The 18,748-nt window shown below is 44.5% G+C and overlaps 1 long non-coding RNA gene across 1 annotated transcript in view; it reads right to left on the reverse strand.

Moving 5' to 3' along the window:
• Window positions 1-9,002: 9,002 nt before the first annotated feature.
• The window catches only part of LOC145344086 (uncharacterized), a 73,248-nt gene continuing 63,502 nt past the window's right edge, over window positions 9,003-18,748 (reverse strand). The window contains exon 3 of the long non-coding RNA XR_013886838.1: window positions 9,003-9,309. This is a non-coding gene — a long non-coding RNA (uncharacterized LOC145344086). The remainder of the gene's footprint in view (window positions 9,310-18,748) is intronic.

The raw sequence follows: 18,748 nt of genomic DNA on the forward strand, positions 1-18,748 counted from the left end.
TATCCTTCCTAAACACTTGATAGCCCTGTACATTCATCTCCCAGTCCCTGTCACCTTGCAGCCACGTCTCTGTAATGGCCACCAGATCGTATCCATTTGTGTCGATCTGCGCCACCAGCTCATCCACTTTATTCCGAATGCTTCGTGCATTCAGATAAAGCGCTTTCATCCCAGCCTTCACCTGGACCCTATTTGCCGTAACGCCACCAATTGGGACATCCTCGGCCTCTTCCCTTACCTGTACCCTATCCTTAACTTTAGACCTCGTAGCGTCACCTACCCTCGCACCCTCCCCCCCCCTAATTAGTTTAAAGCCCTGTCTACAGTCCTCTTTACTCGATTCGCCAACACTCTGGTCCCAGCACGATTCAGACCAACCCCATCCCGCCCGAACAAGTCCCACCTACCCCAATACTGGTGCCAATGCCCCATAAATTCGAACCCATTCCTCCCACACCAATCCCTGAGCCACCCATTCACTTCCTTTATCCTGTCAACCCTACGCCCGTCTGCACTCAGTTCAGGCAGTAGCCCAGAGACGACCACCTTGTCGGTTCTACTTTTTAATTCCATTCCCAGCTTCTCATACTCCCTCCGCAGATCCTCAGTCCGCACTTTGCCTACGTCGCCGGCACCCACATGTACTACAACGACCGGGTTCTCACCCTCCCACTCCAGGTTCCTCTGCAGCCCAGCTGTGACATCCTGTACCCGAGCACCAGGCAGACAACACACCCTTCTGTGCACTTTGTCATTGTGACAAAGGACAGTGTCAATACTCTTCACCCCACTATCTCCAATCACTACTACGTTCCTTTTCCCCTTCTCTTTGCCTATGTCCTGCTGCATCACTGTACCGTGTGCAGTTTGCTCACCAACCTCACCTGCCTCGTCCTCTTCCAGACTGGAAGCAAGAACCTCAAACCTGTTATGCAGATTAAGAGGCTGAGGCCTCCGCTCCTCACCCCCCTTCCTCCTCCTCCCAGCAGCCCCCTTTTGTCCCTGACCCTTAGATTTAGCCAGTCTAGGGGCACCCTCTCTCCCCCTGATGAGCCTCAGTGTCTGTAGCTCAGAGGCCAGCTCATCCACCTTGAGCTGGAGCTCCTCCAGCAACCTGCACTTACTGCAGACATGGTCACTGGGAAGGACCCTGGGGTCTGCCAGTTCCCACATCATACACAAACCACACATCACATGCCCCTCCATTATTCACTGTAATTTTTTATGGGAAAAAATTTTTTTTTCCTTGTTTCTTGCTGTAGTAGTTTTGAAAAAATTTTTTTTCCTTGTTTTTTTTCAAACAAACTCACCTGGCCTTTTTCCCCTCCAGCCCTTTTTGATATTAAGCCCTATTAACTCACTCTGCTTCCCCCTCACTCCGCTGCCCGCTCAGACGCTGCCCGCTGTCTACACCAGGCCTCCTTTTAAACCTGGCGCTGATTTAAAGCAGGCTGGTCCACAAATGCCTTTTCACCACACCCTCAGAATTCTTAAAGCAGTAAATACAATAAATAAATGCTTTAAACAGTTCTACAAAGAGTAAAGTGCTTTAAACTTATTTTAAACAGGTTTTTAACAGGTAAAATCTTAGCTCTGTCTCTCTCTCTCTCTCAGCTCCAGCAAACAATATCAAATGATGAAATGGTGGAGCAGACGTGATGGGCTGAGTGGCCTAATTCTGCTCCTATGCCTTATGGGAGAAGTTCAGCACCCAGATTCCTCAAGTCAGAACCGGGGAGCTGGAGGAAAGGAGAACTACTCTGTTCCCGAGAGTTGATAGGAGGCTGTAATCAGCCAAGGTAGCAGAAGCTTGGGAAGCAGCGGCCAAGGCAGAAGCGTGAGAAGTTTTACCAGGAGGGCAGGTATGCAATGTCACAAGAAGATGAATGACCTGCTCTGGGGTGAGTGCCCATTTCCTTGCCCCTGGCCTCACTCATGTCCTGAACCACTGCCATCTCACCTTAAACCCCCCTCTATCTCACTGCACCACCTTCTAACATTGTCACACAGAATCCCCATCAGAACCCACCCCCTTCCCTGAGCAGTCCACATCACACTCCCTGATTGGCCAGGCCCCATGTATATGCATGCCACCAGCTATCAGCCCCCATTCTAGTCAGGCCACCCTCTCGTCCCCATGGGCAAAGACTGCATTCAACAAGAGGGAGCGGGTGAAGATGGACAGGGGCATCCCCAAGATACAAGATCTCACCTGCTCTGAGGAGAGGACCCTGGAAATTGCAGGTGAGATCCAAGAGTGACCTGTCACTTACTGCGAGGTCAGCCCCAAGCCGGTAATAGCACAAAGCACTGTGATCCAGATGATCTATCACAAGTAAGTCTGTCATCCTCCAAACCCTTGATATCTCCACCAGTTGACTCCATGTCTTTTGTCTTGCAAGATTTCCATCAGATGAGGCTGGGCCACCCTGGTTTGATTCCTGCCATCCAACCCCTCTGAGCACTCCAAGCCACATCTCCGGGAAGGATGCTGACATCCTGTCACTGCATTCACCAGCACCAGCACAGAGACACTCACAGTTTGAAAAATTAGTGGACAGGCTCTGAGCATTCTCTAGTGACCACCACACTGCTGCTATTGCTCATTGGGTGGAGGTTGGAACCCAAGGGAGCAGCCAGTCAGAGGCCTGATGGCTCAGCAGGAACAGCTGGCCGCAAGGTAGATGTCGGGCCTCTGGAAATGTTCATCCCAGCAATGCTCAATATACAAAAGCAGAGCCAGGTTTTGCAGGAGAGGGTGTCAGTGACCTTCCAGCAGATGCAGGCATAACTGGAGGAGCCTGGGAGACTCATCTCACAGGAGATAGTGCCAGCATTGAGTGGCACTCAGGCCAAAACTGCAAGGATGGTGTCCGTAGTGGAAAGCCTGTGCCAAGATGTCAATATCATGACCAATAACTTCCAAGATGTGGCCCACTCAGTGATGTCCATGGTTGTGGTCCTAGGCATCAGGACTCAGTTACACACAGACATGTCACTGGCATTGAAAGAAATTGCATCAGCTGTGGTCCTGGACCAAGCTCTGAGCAGCATTGTCCAATCGCTAAGGGCCAAGGTTGAAGGCATCAGAACCATGGTGCAGATAATGGTGGGCCTCCAGAACTGGCAGCGCCAGATAATGGAAAGGCTTCTGGAGCTCACTCCAGTTGCCCCTCCATCCCAAGAGTGACTCGGGGGCCAAGGAGCACCCCGAGGGAAGAGGAAGTGCTGGAGCTCAGCCTGATGCCTTCACTAGTGGAGACTCAGGCTGTCACCAGTTCTTCTGAATCCCCTCTACCTGACATCCAGACTCCTCCAGTTATGCCTGCATCTGCTGGAAGGTCACTGACACACCTCCTGTAAAACCTGGCTCTGCTTTTGTATGTTGACCATTGCTGGGATGAACATTTCCAGAGGCCTGGTATCCACCTTGTGATGATGTGGGTATGCCGGCGTTGGACTGGCGTAAACACAGTGAAAAGTCTGACAACACCAGGTTTTAGTCCAACCTATTTATTTGATAATATACTCACAAGCTTGTGAGTATATTATCAAATAAATAGGTTGGACTAAAACCTGGTGTTGTCAGACTTTTCACTGTATCCACCTTGTGGCCAGAACAGGATGGGACATTGTTGTCACCTGTGATAGCTGAAAGTTGGCTGGGTCCTTCCAGGTCCAGGCCCTCCAAAGGGGGCAGTCATTAGCAGGCCGCCTCCACCTCCAATGTGCAATTTGGAGATACACGTAGGAATGAATGGGAGGGAACAAAAGAAGCGGAAGATAGAAGACCACTAAGTTTCACAGCTGCAGTTAGGGGGAAGGAGACACCACGTATATTGTTATTAATGAACACATGTCACCTCCATACCCACTGGACTATCAATGTTCCATCTATTCCTTAAGGAGAGTGAATCAGTGAGGGCGTTATGTCAACTGCTTGGATCTCTGACCTTGCACAGGGCCTCCCCATTAATTTCTAACTGGTATTCCTTAAGGGCAAAAGTGTCCACCTTTGATAGCATCACCAATCCATGACCTCGAAGATCTGACCCTTGGGCCTCCCCATCGCCAACCCCTTAAGGTTACGGGGAATTGAATGAATCCAAGGTTCCAAAAGTGATGAGCCAGGAGGAAAATGACCTGTCACCAGAAAGGCTGGAGTCAGAGCTCAGATTCTGAGGAGGATCTCAGATCTGTTCAGCAAGTCAACATCATCCCTCAGCCTTGTGGAGAGACCCACAAACACTGCAAACCCAGACTCATTACCCTGGTGTGATGCTGTGCTGAGAAATGTTGTCAGAGAAGGGGAGGGGGAGATGGACAGAAGGATTAGGAAAGGGGGAATGGGAAAGAGGCCAGTATGATGGAAAGGGAGGAACAAGGGACTGGGCAAGGCAGCTCTGAGGATTAGGGAGGTGGAAGATTGATCTGCTGGACAATGAAGCTTCTACATTTCAAATCTGTAAGCAATGAGAGCCTCCCTGGTCATACATCTCTGTCAGACCCTGGCAACCGCCTGCTCAGCCCTTTGGCATCCTCATCCTCTGTGCCATCCTAGTCCTCTTTGTCCTCCTCTCATGAGGCTGTCTGTCACTCCTACTACCCCTCCTCCATATCGCCAAGCTGCTGTGCAAGGTTGTGCAGCACACAGCAAACAACTACTATCTGTGCAACCCTCTGGAGTCTATATCGTAGCGTCTCACCAGAGTGGTCCAAATAGCGGAACCACATCTTGAGGAGGCCTATGCACCAGTCAATGATGGTCCTGGTGGCAGAGTGAATCTCTATGTGATAGGTTTCCCTCGGTCTGGGGGCCTCTGCATAAGCGTCATCAGCCATGACCTTTGCAGGTAGATAGGAAGGTCGGAATTAGGAGCAGAAGGAGGCAATTCAGTTCTTTGAGACTTGCCCACCATTCAATCAGATCATGAGTGATCCTTTTCCAGTCTCAAATCCACCTCCCCACCTGTTCCCCATATCCCTTTAATCTGTTTTTTAAATTAGAAATGTATCTATCTACTTCTTGAAACCATTCAGTGATTCAGAACCCACCACACTATAGGGTGGTGAGTTCCACAAGTTCACCACCTCTGTGGGAAATAGCTCCTCCTCATCTCAGTTATAAATCTATCGCCTTTCATCCTATACCTATGACCTCTTGTTCTAGATTGCCCCACATGGGAAAACATTTGGTTTACGTTTAATTTATCAATCCCTTTTCGTATTTTACATTTCTCAATCAGATCCTATCTAATCCTTCTAAACTTCAGTGAATATAAACTCAAACTGTTTAATCTCTCCTCTTATGTCAACTTTTTCACCACTGGAATCAATCTGGTGAATCTCCTCTGAACTGCGTCCAATGCCACTACATTCTTCCTCAAATAAGGAGACCAAAACTGGACACAATACTCCGGATGTGGTCTCACCAACATCCTATATAATTGCAACAACACTTCCCTATTTTTATACTCCAGTCTTTTCGCAATAAATGTTAACATTTCATTTGCCTTTTTTATTACATGCTGTACCTGCACACCAACTTTCTGTGATTGATGAATATAGTCAGCCAGATCCCCTCCCCGATTCATTTTGAATCTGCTTTCCATTTAGATAATAATTTGCCTTTCTATTTTTTTGGGCCAAAATGGATAACCTCACACTTATCCACATTAAACTCCATCTGTCAAATTTTGGCCCATTCTCCTAGGCTATCTATATCCATCTGTAAAATCTTTATCTCCACTTCACTGCCTGTTTTCCCACCTATTTTAGTATCATCTGCAAATTTTGCTATGTTACACTCTGTGCCTGCTTTCAAATCATTTATATAGATTGTAAACAGCTGAGGTCTGAGAACTGACCCCTGCAGCATCCCGCTAGTTACATTTCGCCGGTCAGAGAAGGACCCATTTATCCCGACTCTTTGCTTTCTGTCAATCAGCCAATCCTTAATCCAATTTAGTACACTACCCGCAATGCCCTGTGATCTCACCTTCTGGATCAGTTTTTAAGCTGGCACTTTATCACCACACCATAGGGCAGTAAGTTCCACAAATTCACCACCCTCTGTTACAAGCAATTCCTTCTCATCTCTGTTATAAATCTATCGCCTCTCACCCTTCATAGCCAGAAGGCATTCTGGAAGTCTAGACATAGGTTCCCCATTATCCACCTTGCTGGTTATGTCCTCAAGGAACTCAAGCAGATCTGTCAAGCATGGCTTACCCTTCATAAAACCATGCTAACAATGATGGATTGGGTTTTGTCTTTCCAAATGTTCAGTCATTTCCTCCTTAATGATTGATTCCAGCAACTTCCCCACCTCAAACATCAAACTATATCTTCCCACTTTTTTGCCTTTTTCCCTTTTTGAATAGGGAAAAAGGCAAAATATTAGCGTGTTTCCAATCCACCAGCGCCTTACAGAATCCAAAGAATTTTGAAAAAACACAACCAATACATCCACCATCTCTGCTGCCACATCCTTAAAGACCCTAGAGTGCAGTCCATCAGGTCCAGAAGACTTATCTGCTTTAATCCCCTCAGTTTACTCAATACCTTTTCTCTAGTGATGGTTATTGCATCATGTTCCTCTGCATTAACTGCAGTTTTTGGAAATTTTTCATTATTCTCTACTGTAAAGACAGAGGCAAAATATTGGATCAGCACCTCCACATCACTATGTTCCCCATTAATACCTCACCAGTATTGTCCTCTAAAGAACCAACATTTACTTTAGCATTCGCTTCCTCTTTCTATATTTATAGAAGCTTTTGGTATCAGTGTTTATGTTTTCTGCTAGTTTCCTTTCGTACTTCATCTTAGCTCTATTGATTTTATTTTTAGTAGCCTTTTGCTATACCTTAAAGTAAATTTTCCAGCTTCCCACTCGTTTTTGCCTTCATGTCCCCTTTGACTTCCTCACTTAGCTATAGAATGCTTTTCTTCCTTTTACAATTCCTCTTCTTCTCAGGAATATACTTTAATTGAGAGGTGTTTAACATCTCCCTGCATACCTGCCATTGTTCCTCAATTGCCCTACCCTCAATTACCTGTGCCGAGTTTACTTGGGCCAACTCTTTCCTCAGGCGTGTATAATTACCTCTGCTCAGTGCTAAGACACTCTGTCTTCTCACTCAATCTGAATCTGAAATTCTAGTGTGCAGTGATCACTCTTTCCAAAGGGATCTTTAACAAGCCTATTTATCAATTCTTCTTCATTATATAATACTAAATCTAAAATCGCCTGTTCCCTGGTTAGTTCCATAATGTATTGCTCCATGAAACAATCCCTCATACAATCTATGAAATTTCCCTCAAGGCCGCCTTTGCAATTTGATTAATCCAGTCAACATGCATGTTAACATCACCCATGATTACCGTTGTGCCCTTCTCACATGCCCTCATTATTTCTTGGTTTATACTTTGCCCCACTTAGGAAGTATTGCTCAGGGGTCTTTAAATAACTTCTACCGTGATTTTGTTTCCTTTGTTTTTTATTTCCAACATGTGCCAATCTCATTTCTAAATTCAGCCTTGATGTCATCTTTAACTAATAAAGCAACTTCATCCCCTGTTCCATCCTGTCCTTTCGGAATACTGAGTACTCTTGGACATTCAACTCCTAGTCCCAGAACTCCTGTAACCACATTTCAGTAATCCCCAACAAATCATACCCATTCATCTCTATCTGTGCTGTCAGTACATTGACCTTACTCTGAATAGTGAGTGAATTCAGGTACAGGTTTTTTAAAATACGTCCTACTGATTTGTCTTTCCCTTGCAGGATTTTCTTGTGCATTATGTTATTCACAAATTTTGACCTCCTTTATTAATCTCTGGTAACGCTCGATCTCAGGTGAGATTTTACAACCTTGCTCGGGCAAGGCTCATAAAATCCTGCCCGAGGCCAACAGAGAATTCCATTCTGCAAGCCTCGCCTGCCCCAATTCGGGTTGGACAAGGTGGTAAAATTCCATCTCTCATCCCCAGCTTTCACTCCCACAGTCACTTTCCATTTTGATTTTTCACATTTCCTTTCCCCTCCATAGTCATTAGGCTGGCCCTGCTTGTTCATCCTATTAACCTCTAGCTTCCCCTCACATTATGACCTGCCACTTTGATTCTCATTAACCATTATATTTTTTGTAGTCTTACCCTGTCCTTATCCCCACTAGCCAACCCCTCGGCCAACGATGACTCTCAAACATGTTGGGTATCTCCGGCTATCCCAGGGTGTAGGAATCATGCGTGCTCCCAGGATAGCACGTATAGATATGCATAATGTTCAGGAAGTGGTCAAACACCAGCTTCTGTGCATTGGCAAGGCTGGATCGCTCTGGTGGTGTTCTTCAGTACAGCCCCCAAAAGGTCTCCTATAGCATGCTGATCTGCTATGCTCTCCACAAACTTGTGCAGCAGCAGGGTAACATTCTGAAGGAGGAGGACCATGTGTATTCCTCTGGAGAGGAAGCTGACCAGGAAGGAGTGGAAGGAGAGCCAGAGGTGGACCCAAGGAAATAGGACAGGCATCAGCAAAAGTCCATCATGACAGGAGAACCAGGGAGGTCCTGATTGCTGCCAGAATAGCACTTCCCCCTTTTCTCCTCCAAATGTTTCATGACCTCACACCCATGTTAGTGAATGATTTGTCAGGGAGCGAGTCTGATGATGACTCGCTGAAGTGCTGCTCTGATGATGCCCGAGACTGACTGCTGCCTATCTACTGGCTGCACACAGACATCTGGGCTCATGTCTGTAAGGGTCAGGGGTACCATTGTTTAGCCCTACATTCTGGAGGTAGACGAGAGGAAGGGGGGAATTGATGCTAGGGTTCAATGAGTGACAAGGCTGGCACTCCACGACGTGTCTCACCATAGGTCTCCATGAATCTCACTGTTGGGATTGCTTGGGGAGCTGCTAAGAGATCCTGAGTGCAGATGGAGAGATAAAAGCCCTGTAAGAAATGGGACAAAGACAAGGAATTGCAGCTTTGAGATACAATATTTTTTAATGCTGATTATTTATGGTGCCAGTTGTCCTATCCCTAATTACAGTGTCTGTCTTCACATGTGCCCTCTCGGTGCTCCTCCATCTTATTTGTGGCCTTGGTATGGTGCTCACCAGATAGTGACCCTGAGCTCTGTCTGCTAATTCCGCTCACCAAGGAATGAGTCTGTGCATTGGTGGAAGGTGCAGGTGACGCCTGGTTGTTGCTTTTCTCAGAGCTTTCCACCAAGGTGCTGGTAGGTGTAATGGGAAGAACACTGACTCCTGATGGCCCGGCTTCATCAGGTGCTGATCCTGCAAGACAAGAAACATGGTTCAATGCAAAGGAAGGACAAGGGTCTGGGTAGCTTGGAGCTTACTTGAGACAGTCATGTGGATGAATATTCTGCAGATCCTCCCTTCAGTGGTGCAGAGTGGTCTCGTGGCTCTCTCATGTGGCTCCCCTGAGATCTCCATTACTCATTCCTCATAGGGAGTGAGGAGATGCAACTCAGAAATTCCCTCACCAGCTGTTTACTCTCCCTTTTATTATGGGCTATCTTTTCCTATGGGGAAAAACAGAAATGATTGATTTCCTGATGGCTGGAGGAGTGGGGGGAGGCATGCTGGGACAGGCATTCATCAGCACTGTACCTGGAAGGGTTGTGAGGAGGAAGGCCAGAAGGATTTGAGGAAGATGCTGAAGGCCATAGAGTGTCAGGGAACGGGTTTATGTGGACATTCCAGGTGTGACAGACAGGATTGCTGACAGGATATGACAGATGGACACTCACCTTTGCAGCTCGAATGAGGTAATTCACTTTATTATGGCATTGGACGACAGATTCAGGCTGCTGGCACTGACTGCCGCACCCATCGCATCCCAGGCTGCATTTACTTTGCTGCTTCTAGGTCGTCTAATCATTCAGGAGTACAGGGTGGTCCGCCTCTCCTCCATGAAGCCTGGGGCAGCTCTCTGCATTGCCATCTTCCTGGCTTAACTGGCTGTGGGTGCAGAGGGAGTGTTTAAATGCAGCTCCCCCTTGTTAACAGTGCACTGCTGCAAGCCAATTTGGGTGAGTCACATGTCTGGGGATTCCTTACTGGTATGGTTCACATGGGGGTTCGTTCAATGAACTAAGTGTAAGACAATTGTGATATGACTTGCGCCAGTATGTGCCCCTGTTTTCTCGCCCAAAATGGCACTTTGTAATTTTTGAGGGAAGTTCCGCTCTAGAAATGTGAAAGGTCAAAGACCCATCTGCCGATCTGTCAGATAGCACACTGCTACTCCAGTGTTGATACTTTAATGTGCAAAGTTAACAAGTTGGCATCGATGTTCTTCCGGAAAGCTAGGGAACAGCTATATGCATAGCTTTTTTAAGAGTCATCGTGGTGTATGAGGCTAGTTGACAATTCTACAATCACTCACTTCCACTGGAAGAAAGTTCAGTTGGAGGAGGGTGAAGAAGAAAGAACATTTTGTAGATGTGAAATAAATCAGCCCTTGTAATATGAGAAAATGCTCTAACTGCAGAGAAATCATCACTTAAGTGATGCACTGAAAAATAGCCTGTATTACAAAGATTAAATGTTTGCTGAGGTTAGATCATGAAGGCTTTCTCAGCATCTCTAAAAGCAGCAATACTGCACTGAGTTGTGTCCCAGTCAGGATGTTGTCGGCAGCAATATGATTAAATAAATAAAGCATCCAATGCTGAGGTCTGTGTGTCTCCTCTTTCCTTCCTCCCTCCTCCTCCTTTTATGTTGTTTCTTCGTTCAAACAAGACTTACTTGTTTCTGCAATGTATTTTCAATTTTTAATTTCCAAAAGTTTGGCTGTAAAAATAAGGGGGTGGGGGCGATTGCCCAAAAAAAAATGAACTGCCCAACGGGCAGGAAAAGGAGATATTTCTCCTCCCATTTTTGGGCATACTTAGTTCCACAAATGTCCGGCGTTCGATGCTCCACACAGTGCCTCAGAGAAATACATTCTCATCCCACTGGAGAGGCCAAAATCAGTGCGCTGAGTGGGCCATTGCACATGCGCCAATCTGTCAGCAGGTTAATCGGCACACGCATACTGGCCCCCTCCCCCATCACTGGCTTCCCAATTTCTTTTTCAGGCCCTCCCGCTGATCACCAGCCTACCCAAACGCCCTGCCTTCCAATTGCCATCCTACTCAACCCATGCCCCCGGGCCAGCCCCAATCACCAGCTCGCAATAGCTAGCCCTGATCCCTGACCCACCCCCCCATGTGAGCCCCGATTGTCTCCTCCCTCTCTCTTCAACCAATCCCATCGCAGAGAGAGCAGTGGGTCCCCCTAACCACCACCGATCGGCCCTGGTCCCAGTAGTCTCACCCCTCAGACTCCACCCCCTTGGTGTCAGAATGTCTAGCACTGCCCAAAGGGCAACCCCCCCCACCCCACATTCCAACCTTCCACGGGAACCTCAAAAGGCCCCTGCTCCCACCCTGCTGATGGGAAACCTCTTCTGATGGGAGGGACAGAGGGGAACACTAATGAGCCCAAAGACAACTGTCCCGGGCTAGCTAATCATATTGAAATTGAGATTTCCATATGGTAAACAGCACCAATTTCCAGCCCAAGACTGATCATGTTGGAAAATATTGCTTGGGGGGCTCACGATCCTGTCATGAGTCCTGCTACAGACCCCTGCTGATGTCTCCCGCCAGGAGAATCGCCCCCAAGATCAATCATATCAACAAAATTAGATTCCATTTAACATGATGGGCTAAGAGAATTCAGCATGCTTTAGACCATCAGAACATTGAAAATATGGATTTTTAATAATATTTTGTAGCTACTCCAGTGTAATAATGTTCAAAATGGCTTTTGAAAAACTTTCTATGATCTTCGTGATTTTGTATGAGGAGAATATACAATCTAATATCATATGTAAATACCTGCTTCAAAAGGTTGACGGATCACAAAATTTATGCATGTTAATTAGCAAGTGTTGGAAGCTACAAAGGTCATTCAAGTGATGAAAATTATTAATATAGATCACCAGGCTAACTATTGCCTATACTTAGTCCATTACAATTTTTTTTAGATCGCAGAAATGCTACAGCATAAAAGGAGGCCATTCAGCCCAACATGTCTACACCAGTTCTCCAACTGAGCAATTCATCAAGTCCTGTTCCCCCATCTTCTTCCTGTGACCCTGCACAATCTTCCTTTTTGGATAATAATCCAATTCCTCTTGAATGCCTCAATAAATGGGCAATAAAGGTTGGCCCAGCCAGCAAAGCCCACATTCACTGAACAAATAAATTTTAAAAAAATTGGACCTGCCTCCGCCACACTGTCAGGCAGGGTTTTCCAGATCTTAATCACTCACTGCGTGTCAAAGTTTCTCCTCATGTCACAATTGTTTTTTTTATCAGTTATCTTAAATCTGTGTCCTCTTGTTTTCAATCCTTCTACCAATGGGAATAGGTTTTTCCTCTTTACTATGTCCAGACTCCTCATGATTTTGAATACCTCTATCAAATCTTCTCTCAACCTTGTCTACTTCAAGAAATGCAATCCCAACTTTTCCAATCCATCTCAGTAACTCAAGCTCCTCATCCCTGCAAACATTCTCATAAATGTTTTTCCTGCACTTTTCCTAATGCCTTCACATTTTTCCTAAAGTACGGCACCCAGAATACCCCAGTTGAGGACCAAATAGTGTTTTATCCAAGTATACAATAGCGGATAGTGAGGAGGATTGTCAGAGGATACAGCAGGGTATAAATCAACTGGAGACCAGGGCCAAAGATAGCAGATAGAATTTTATCCGGACAAATGTGAGGCGATGCGATTTGGGAGGTCAACTGCAGAAGGAAAGTATACAGTAAATGATAGAGCACTTAGAAATATTAGCATACAGAGGGATCTAGGCATATAGATCTACAGTTCCCTGAAGGCGGTAACCCAGGTGGACAAGGTGGTCAAGAAGACATATGGCATGCTGTCCTTCATTGGCCAGGGCGTTGAGTATAGGAATTGGAAAATCATGTGGCAGCTGTATATGACTTTGGTTAGGCTGCATTTGGAGTATTATGTACAATTCTGGTCACCACACTACCGGAAGGATGTTGATGCTTTGGAAAGCATACAGAAGGGATTTACCAGATTTACTAGTTTGGAGGATATGGACAATGAAGAAAGGTTGAACAAACATTTTTTCATTGGAGCATCAGAGGATGAGGGGGGACCTGATAGAGGTTTACAAGATTATGACAGACTTGGATAGAGTGAATAGTCAGAGTTTTTTCCAGGGTTGAAGGGTCCATTACTCAGGGGCATAGATTGAAATTGAGAGGGAGAAAGTTTAAAAGAGATGTAAGGGGGAAGTTTTCAACACAGAGGGTAATGAGTGCCTGGAACACACTGCTGGTGGAGGTGGTGGAAACAAATTCTACAACAACATACATGAGGTATCTAAATTGGTACATGAATAGGCAGGGAATAGAGGGATGTGGACCATGTAGAGGCAAGAAAATATTAGTGAGACATCTGTGTTGGCACAGACTTGATTGGACAAAGGGCCTGTTCCTGTGCTGTACTTTACTTTGTTCTTTGTTAACATAACCTTCTTGCTCTTGTAGTCCATGTCCCCACTAATAAAACCTCGGATGCTGTATGTTTTGTTAACTGTGATCTCAATCTGTCCTGCCACTTTCAATGACTTCTACATGTATACAACCAGGTCTCTCTGCTCCTGCACTGCCTTTGGAATTGAATTCTTTATTTCAATGTTGTCTCTGCTATCTTCCTGATCAAAATTGATTCCTTCACACTTCTCCACACTGAATTCCATCTGTAACTAGTCCTCCCATTCCACCAACTTGTCTAGGTCCTTTTGAAGTTCTATATTATCCTCACAATTCACAATACAAGCTTTGTATCATCCACAAATTTTTCAACTGTGCCCTGTACACCAAAATTTAGGTCATTAATATATATCAGGAAAAGCAACACCAACACTGATCCCTCGAGATTTCTGCTACAAACTTTCCCCTAGTTTGAAAATCATCCATCAACCACTGTTCTCTCTTTCCTGTCACTCTTATCAATTTTGTACCCATGGGCAGATGTTTCAGCTTATCTGCTGGCATTTTTTCCATGGGTGGAGGCATGTAAAATACCAGAGGTGGCAAGACCATCATCTTCCATTCTTTCCATGAGCTCCCCAGCATTTTGAAGAAATAATTAATGGTCAATTGGGCTTTTTAATCAAGCCATTTGACCAAAATATTATGCTATTTGTGCCGTAATACAATTGGGAAGGAATGGGCAGGCTGTTTTTAAATATGTGTTTAAAAGGTGGTTAAGGATAAAGAGGGAAACAGGGATGGGGCTTTCTTTAAGGGGTTCACTGTGCATATTGGGAGCATTTGCCCCCAAGGTGTTACCCCTCCCATTTTGTTCCACTTCGCCTGGCCTCCAAAACCCATCTCCTGCAATCCCACCACCTTGCTACCCTCCCTAAGTTGCCCAATGCCTCCTCATCCTAAAAGCAAAGGATTTACCTGGCTTTGGGATCCAAAAAAGTTCTCCGTGTGAATGCCTGCAGTTCGAGCAGCACCCACCACTCAGTTTTTTCTCTACTGGGGCTGCAAGAGCTGTGGGGCAATCAGATTGGCCAAAGCTCTCAAAGTCAGGACTTTCTCCCACTGAGGGGCAAGAGTCCTACTTTCAGCCTGTTTAGCACGCCAAGAGCATGTTATACCTGCAAGGCAGGCTTCATTTTTTTAGGCAATCAATTCTTGCAAAGTGGATCCAAACAATACACAGCTCGATGTTGTTACTGCCCTTTATTCAATAAGATCTCATTTTGCTTTATTGTGTGGCACTGCATCAGATGCTTTTTGGAAGTCCATGTACATCACATGAACAGCATTGCCCAGCAACCCTCTCTGTTGCCACTTTGAAAAACTCCAGCAAGTTATTGAAACACAATTTGCCTTAACAAATCCAAGCTGGCTTTCCTTAATTGGCCCACATGTGCCAAAGTGGCTTTAATTCTGTCCCAAATTACAGTTTCCAAAACATCCCAGCAACCAAAGTTAAACTGATTGGCCTGATTGCAAATTTCTAATTCTCCAGCATCACCCCAAGTCTAAGGAAGACTCAAAGGTTATGGGGTAAATTTTCCAGTCCTATGCATCATGGGAACCATTCTGGGTGAGATATTTCTGGTCTTGGGGTGAGTGCAACTGGAAAATCCCAGCCCATGTCCAGTGCCTCGACAATTTCCACTCTCACTTCTCTCAGTATCCTTTAATGCATCTCGGGTGGTCCTGGAGCTTTATCCACTTTAAGTACAGACAGCCTATCCAATACCTCCTCATGAATTTTAAACTCTTCAAGTATCTAAATTGCCTCCTCTTTCACCATGACCTTTCTTGGTAAAGACAGATGAAAAGTATTCATTTAATATCTCAGCTGTCCACTGAGCTCCACATTTTGGTCCCTAATCTGTCCAGCTCCTTTTACCACCCTTTTATTGTTTACATGCTTAAGAAGAATTTGGAATTTCTTTTTATATTAGACACTCAACTCTTTTCATTCTCTCTGATTGCCTCTCTTATTTGCTTTTTCACTTCTCCTCTCTCCCTTTTCTACTCAGCCTGATTCTCAGTTGTAGTATTCTTTGGCCTCCCTGCAGCGTGTTTCTCGGTGACAAGAGGCAGCATGTCACTGGCCACCAGCAGGATCTTCCGGTCCCACTGCTATCAATGAGATTTCCCATTGATTTCACCCTACGCCACTGGGAAATCCACAGCAGGGATGCATCGTCAGTGTAACCTTAAATCTGGTAGTGTGACAAGCTGGACAATTTCACCCGACATTTGTCCTAAGCACATTATTTTCTTCCTTATTTTAGTATCTATCTTTTTTGTTATCTGGGGTACTCTGGATTTGTTTGCCCTGTCTTTCCCCTTCCTGGAAATAGAGTCATGGTGTCATAGAGGTTTATGGCATGAAACAAGCCTTTCAGCCCAACTTGCCCTTGCTGCCCCTTTGTTTTTAATCACTAAGCTAGTCCCAATTGCCTGCGTTTGACCCATATCCCTCTATAGCCTCTTACCCATGTAACTGTCTAAACGCTTTTAAAAAGACAAAAATTATATCTCTGGCAGCTTGTTCCAGACACTCACCACTCTCAGTCTGGAAGAAGTCTCCTTCAGGACCCTTTTGTATCTCTCCCCATAGACCAAAAATAGACTTGGACTATGCCTGAGCTATCTCTTCTTTGAAGGTAGTTCACTAACATTATCCATTGTTCAATTACCACATTTCTTGCCAAGCAATGATTCCAATTTATCTGTCCCAGGTCCATTCTTACTCCCATTGAATTTGGCTGTCCCTCAGTTAATTATTCTTATTGTTCTTTATCCTTTTCTAAACTAAACTAAACTTTGTTCATTACTGTCCCTTAAATGTTCTTTTGACACTTGATCCACTTGACCCAGTTCATTCTCAAGAACCAGGTTGAGAAGTGCCTCTTTTCTCCTTGAACAGGAAACATTGCTGTGAATTTTTCCCAGATACACTCTATGAACTCTTTACCCTCTTTACCCTTTATTTGAATATAGACTGGGATAGTGTTAGTGTACTTATAGTACTCTGCAATAACAATGCTATAATTCCCGCACCTCTCTGTAATTTCCTTGCAAATCTATATCTTTCCCAATAGTTTGTGGTCCATAGAGTACATTGAGCAATGTAATTGCACCTTATTTGTTTCTTAGCTCTAGCTAAATAGAGTCTGTCCTTGACCCCTCTGGGATATCCTTTTTCTCCAGCACTGCAATGCTCTTCATAATCAATATCAGCACCCTGTCCCTTTTCTTTCTATCCTGAACATTTTGTATCAATAAATATTCAATACCTCACCCTGCCTTTATTTGAGCCATGTCTCTGTTGTAGCCACAACATGAACTTTCACGTAGCAATATGCACCTGTAACTCACCAAACCAAAGCATAGAAAGTGCTTCACTGTATTATTTCCAAAGTATATTTCGTGGTTAATGATGGTTCACCCAAATATCTGCTAGCCCAGATACTTTGCACACAGTCAAGTTTCAGTTCATAGAAAATACACACATCTGTGGAAGCTGACTTTTATCTACCAACAGTTTGAATCAAATTGTGTTTAAAATTATACTTCAGAATTTCTATTTGTTCAATTTAAAGCTCAAGTTCTAGAGCATTCATAAAATTCATGAAACAACAACTTACACTTATTACCCCTGCCACTGAAGGCCGGGGAAGGGTGGCGAGGTTATATTTTCACCCTTGTTTGTTTGTCTACCGACATTCTTTCTCAAAAATGAATGGACAAATTTCACCAAAGCATGACTTGGTCTAATGAAGAGCTGATTAATTTTTGGCAAAAATACAGATCCCAGTTCGGACCCTGGAAGCTTTTAACATTGGGAGATTGGATGAATTGACATTTTTTAAGAAACTTGTCTGTTGCTTTATTTAGAATGTCATTGATTACTTTAGAGTGTTGTGGACTGTCTCAACTGCTTGGTGGAACATGTCACAGCTAACAAAATGTGTACAGTTTATGGGGCAGATTGTTGGATGCGGATTGACCAGAAGCCTCCTAAATTAGATGAAAGTTCTTTATAAAAATATGATTTTTTTTTCAGCTTTTAAGTTAGAGTACCAAGCATGCGGGGAAAATCCTCAAGGAAAAGCTGTGTAATTGTAATAATGTTGAGTTAACTCAGCATGACTGAGGTATATGCTCAACAGAGTCTCACTTCACTTATATTTAACTGTGAATGTCCTATGGTTCTTCATAGTGAAGTAAAAAAAAACAAGCCTTGTTAGAAGCCCAGAAGCAATTGCTAAAAAAAAAGTGAAATAGATGGAGGCTTTTGAAAAGAGAAGTAAGGAGGTAGAGAAACAGAAGAGTTTGCAGACAGAGATGGTATAGATGAGAGGGATGATGGTTGTGTCCAAAATAGAGCAGAGGAACTGAGCAGGCCTTCCAATTTTTCTTCTTTAACTTAGCATTCATTTCCACAAAGCATCGTGGAACATTTTTCAGCAGTAAGTGCGCAATATACTTCAAGTTGTTCTTGAAGTCAGAGTCAGAAGACCAAATGGCACAAAACAAAGACTGGAGAAAGTTGCAAAAGTGGATTGCAGCACAACTTGAGAAGCTTGTTTAGAAGAAAGGGAGTGTTGAATTTAATTCGGTATAAAAAGCCAGTGCAGGCTAACAAGGATGAGGATGATTAGCAAGCAGGGCTTCGTGTTGATGTGGTATCATTGGCAAAGATTTGGATGGGAACTGGTTATTAGGTGGCCAGCAAAGAGGGTTTTGGGGAAATTATATTCAGAACTCATGAATGTTGGAGGAAGAGTTTCAATGATAGTATAAGTAGGATAGGAGTAGACAGTAATGTCGAAAATTAGCAGTTTTAATGCTGACTAGGATATGAAATTTAAAGCTCAACTGTGGGACAAACATAACACAAATCTTGTGCACAACCTAGTTCAGTCTGAGCAAACAGTCAGAGATGAGAAGTCAGAGGTAAAGTTAAAAAGCATTTGGTCCGACTTTCCTATCCTAATCGCGCTCCAGCAATCCATCAGTGATCCTGGTGGATTACTGGAGAGAGTAATTGTTACACCATTGTAAAACACCAGTGGCCACTACTCCCAAAGGTGTTGTTGATGCTGGTAATCTGTAGTTTTCTGACTGTATCTGTA

Source organism: Carcharhinus amblyrhynchos, chromosome 6, assembly GCF_965287045.1.
Source record: "Carcharhinus amblyrhynchos chromosome 6, sCarAmb.v2.hapA, whole genome shotgun sequence".
Classification (NCBI taxonomy): Eukaryota; Metazoa; Chordata; class Chondrichthyes; order Carcharhiniformes; family Carcharhinidae; genus Carcharhinus; species Carcharhinus amblyrhynchos.